The sequence below is a fragment of the Xenia sp. Carnegie-2017 genome, unplaced genomic scaffold, assembly GCF_021976095.1.
Source record: "Xenia sp. Carnegie-2017 unplaced genomic scaffold, XeniaSp_v1 HiC_scaffold_24, whole genome shotgun sequence".
NCBI lineage: Eukaryota > Metazoa > Cnidaria > Anthozoa > Malacalcyonacea > Xeniidae > Xenia > Xenia sp. Carnegie-2017.
The window spans coordinates 19,101,486-19,106,403 of record NW_025813487.1 but is presented as its reverse complement, the minus strand read 5'-3'; the positions used below and the strand labels follow the sequence as shown (position 1 = coordinate 19,106,403).

At 31.6% G+C, this 4,918-nt stretch overlaps 2 long non-coding RNA genes across 2 annotated transcripts; both read left to right on the top strand.

Moving 5' to 3' along the window:
- The first annotated feature begins 561 nt into the window (after positions 1-561).
- Positions 562-2,658, top strand: LOC124451745. Its single transcript, XR_006950645.1, has 3 exons — positions 562-1,064; positions 1,421-1,490; positions 2,639-2,658. It is a non-coding gene; the product is annotated as an uncharacterized LOC124451745 (long non-coding RNA).
- Positions 2,659-2,929: 271 nt separating this feature from the next.
- LOC124451759 lies at positions 2,930-3,984 on the top strand. The gene is made up of 3 exons (XR_006950660.1): positions 2,930-2,984; positions 3,137-3,218; positions 3,926-3,984. It is a non-coding gene; the product is annotated as an uncharacterized LOC124451759 (long non-coding RNA).
- The last annotated feature ends 934 nt before the right edge of the window (positions 3,985-4,918 follow it).

Sequence of the window (4,918 nt, the reverse complement as noted above, 5' to 3'; positions counted from 1 at the left end):
AATACAACGATTAAAAGAAATTATAGAACAATACTGTAGTACTTTTAATTTCTGAATTTGTTTTGGTGACTTGTTGAGTTTAGTGTTCTGGTTTTAAACACATCTTTTAAGAACTATTACGTTATTATTTTAACCATTCACCATGGTATTTGCTCTTTTTTAAACAATTTTAAATTCTAATATACCCGATTAAAAAGAGCAAAGTCGTCTGACGTCATCCATGTACAGTCCTTTGCTAAACAGAAGTTTGCAGTCCAACCATCTGAATTGAAGTCGCTTAGGTTGAAATGGTAAAAGTTAAAGGACAACTTGGTTATTTGTCATTTGATTCACTGTTTTACGAAATCAAAAATTTATCAGTGATGCATGCCCCCTGGGACTCGTCAAGAACATTCTCAATCTAGCCACGTTTGGTATTTTCAGCTAAAAACTGCAGGATAAGATCATTGGTAAGATAGATAGGGTAAGCAGGGGGGTGGATCAAGCTTTCCCAGGGCCCCTGGCGATTCCAAAGTCCCCCCCCTCCTAACTGGAATTCTTTGTAGACAAAGTATAAGAAATTTTAAATTGTGCATTAAAATTGTGAAAATTACTAAGAATATTTCAGCAAAAGCGATTTATACAGATGTTATTTTTCACAATGATTTTCTTACCAAATCCACTTGTGGATGCTCATCGTCTTCAAGAGCATTGTAATCAACTAAAAAATGGATATTGGCACAGCGTGTCGAAGTATGCTTTCACAATTTATACATTCATCTAAAAGCACCATTAAGTCATATGTAAGGATAAAATTACAGAATAAAGATTGTGTGGCTGGTATTCTTTTTTTAAAACAACTCTGGGCAATTTGTGTGGCTTGTCATGAGAAAGGTTTTGATAAAATATGATCGCTCTGTTACATATGACAGCGTTGTCACGGCGTTTAAATTCTTTTCATTACTTATATAAATATTTGCACAACATGAGATGCGTAAATTATGTGAAATAAGGAAAATTAGCCGGTTTATTTAAGAAATACGTGAAGATTTTTCACCAGCTTAGCTACTTCAGTATTGTTTAAGGTAAAGTGAATCATTTAAAATGTTAACAAATATTGTTGGACAAGATTATTTGTAAATAATTTTATTGACATTTCACGGCATTTCCTGTGGAATTAAGAGTTGTCTGAGATGTATCATAGTGGAAAGTTCTTTAGTACTTCCGCAAAGTACAAAACAAAAAAATCTTGTTTTTCTGGCAACAACAGAGGATGTTTTTTATCGAAAATTTAGGAAGTTTTACTGATGCTCTTGTTTTCTTCAATATTAATGGTTATAGGAAATCAAAAATATACATAAAATATGAAGGAATACATCATATATTTATGTAGTAGTTCTGTGATTTTATTTAAGTTGCATCTTCACCTTTACCTTTACAGACTGAATACAAGATGGAAAAGTTTGGCTTCCTTTCATTTGTTTTGTTCTGTTGGATTTCATCTTGTCAAGGTATTTATTATTTTTATTAGATCATTAAGGAAGTTAATGTTTATTTTTGTCAAATAAAACTGTGGAATTTGCTTAGAAATTTAAGATATATTGACTAAAATACTCACTTAATTCTTCAGTATGTGTACAATGACCATAACCAGTTCTGCATTGAATGAAATAATTTAAAAGCAATACCTGGCAGTATTTTAGAAGACAAAGAATGTTCTTTACCTTATAAATACATGCATGTAATGATTATTGAGCAAAGAAGTAAGAATATCTCATTGATGATTCGACAACAGAATCTTTTGTGGTAAAAAGTGATAGCACTTGTTCTTGTACAATAAAGCCAAATGTGTTTCATCATTATAAAATATGCAGCTCTATGTGGCTGAAGTGCAAATCTAAATTATAAATTATTGAATATTTATATGTCTGTTATTATTTATCTATTGTTCTCATACCAACAAGTCGACATGTAAGTAAAAGATCACATTTGGTCTTGATGCTGTCACACTAGTTTGTACAGCTCAATTTTAACCAAAAAAAATTTAGTTATCAATTACACAATTTTTTTGGAAACCCAGAGACTGTAGGGTGTTCATAATTTCTCTCATATGCATCATAGTTGGAAAGTGACTGCTGTCTTTTCATATCTGGTTGAAGTAATGTTCATCTTCACTCCGTCTACTGTGTATTTTATTCATGGTAGTACTTGATATTGTGTCAACTGTATCTTTATCCACTGTCTTCATTTCTTGTGTAATTTTCATCCAACATTAGTTCAGTGATTAAACATCTCTGTGTACAGTGTTTCAGATGATTTGGACCCTCCTAAAAATAGTTAAAATAAATAAGTAAATTTTCATCAACAAAATGAAAAATGCCACAATTTTTATTAGGAGTATTGAAAATTAAATTAATCATTTACGTAATAAAAATAAGAAAATTTCGCGTAACAGACCTCCAGGGGTCACCTAGGGTTGAAATGGCAATTCCCTTAAATTGGAGTTAGTCCGAGCCTTGTTCTATATGTTAATTTTGTTTTATATGTTTCTGTTATCTATCCTTTGCTACTGTTTTTATTTAATAATTGATATTTAATGAATTAAAATGAATTAAACGTTATTAGATTTTATACATTTATCTTTCATTTCTTGTCATAGGAATAATTCAATCACCTCCCTGGCACAAATTTTACATTTCTACCTGGAGAAACACACAGTATAACGTGGACATTTAATGATAGTGAAAGTGATTTGGACATTAGAAATTGGTATTTTACTGGTAGTAATGATGGTTCATCACAAACGCGATTGGCCATTGTCTTTGAGAACTTTAATGTATTCAAGTCCAGTTCACAAATTCTTCCAAATTATGACGTCTACAAACCTTCAACGCTGCAATTAAGAAATATCACTCATAGTTATGATGGAACGTATGAGTTTCAATTAGCAAGAAAGGACAGTGCGTTATCTCCTTTTATATCTAAAGTCAGAGTTTTCGTTGCAAGTAAGTCATTCCTGTTTTTTTATTATTTCATATTTTTATCAATTTTAGTAATTGGTATTTGAATATTTAATATAATTACAATATGATTTATATCGATCATTTTAAATGCACGACAATTTTTTTGAAAGTAAACATGTTTGGCCTTTTAATAGCCTAATGATATCATCAGTAAAAAAGGACGAGAGTTACCTTCTTAGACATAACCTCCATATTTCACAAAATAACTTAGACACGGTGAGTGTATTGTGATGAATTTTTTTAGTTTTACATTTCATAACTACAAAGTTGATAAAGAAAAGAAAGAGAACAATGTCTTCCAGAAAACATTTTTTGCAGTCAAAAGACAGAATTACACAGTTAAATTTTTCAGCTACGTTAGTTTAAATAATTTATAAGAAAAAGGAACTGCAATTTAAATTCAAATTACATTTTGCTGGGTTTAGGGCTGTTCATATGAGCCCGGCTAACTGTGATTCAATGAGGCCTTGAATGATTCTGGCAAATGGAAACGATTCAATACTTGTCGTCAGATAAATCTTCTCGAGCAATTTCGCAATATTCTGATTTAATAACTACGCAAAACATTTAAAATTTGAACAACCAGTTCGGCCTAATTAGAGAATGTTAAAGAGTGACTTTTTTGCGCTTTAAGGGCAATTGTAATTTTTATAAAAATTACTTATAAGCTTAAAGTTTTGCCTCCTTTTAATGACTCGAAATCATTTAACGCCTCACTGAATCCTGGTTAGCCGGGCTCATATAAAAATCCCCTTAGTTCATTGTTACTAAAAATTCATGAATGTTCATTACCCTGCAGGTAATTTTTTGGTAAAATCTCGAGGATGAAAATGTTTTTAACAAACTTGATTCTTAACTGACTGTATTGTTGTTAGATAGTGTTATGTAAAACGATGTCTTCAATTTGTCTTCTCTTCTTTTAGTAAAACCAAATGTTACAATTAGTTGTTCGAATCCTCTGTTTGTGGATGAAGGTGATAATGTGTCATGTGTATGTAGAGGTGAAGGAGGTAACCCTCCTGCTAATGTCACATGGTTTAATAAAAATAACAACATAATTGGTGATGTTGGAGTTGTAAATAAGACATTAGTAATCACTAATGCTACAGTGAATGATGGTGGAAATTACACATGTAAAGCACAAAGTTTTAATGATCCAAGGTTTAGAGATGAGAAATCCATTGAAATAACAGTGACACCTATATGTAAGTTTGCGAGGCGTCATTTCAAATCTCATTATAAATGTTTACAGAATATTGAATTTTGTTAATTCTATACAGATCCCCACAACAAACCAATATCACCATCAGTCCGATATCAGTTAGAAAAGGTCAAAATGTGACAATAACCTGTGAATCAGATGGTTATCCTGAACCAACCTACACTATTTATCATAATGGTGCAGTTATCAGTAATAATAAGACATACATCATTCAATCTGTCAACTTCAATAACGCTGGTTCATATCGTTGTGAAGCAAAGAATAAACTGGGAAATGATTTATCTGATGTTAAAAATCTTACTATCATCAGAGGTAGAATTACAATTTTACTTCATCAATTTCTGGGCTAGTATTCTGCATTGTACATGAACAAATTACGACTGTTCAGTTTCATCCCATTTGTACACGATCGTACAAGTTTGTGCTGAACAATTGAAGATAGTAATATATTTTCTTTGTAGAGATTAATAGAGATTTAGATTCGTTGTGCTAAAAGACTACCACTGCCAATTATGATTGACTCGTAAGCCTACGCCTCATATACCCTTTTCCTACCTGCTGCGCTGACGTATGCATCTGTCGTCACCTAGCTGTTAACTTTGCCTATTGCATATCCTCATTAAATAGGTTATCAAGAGCCTTAGACCAATAGTTCTTCGAAGACCAATGATAGTTGTTTAGGCTTCATAATAAG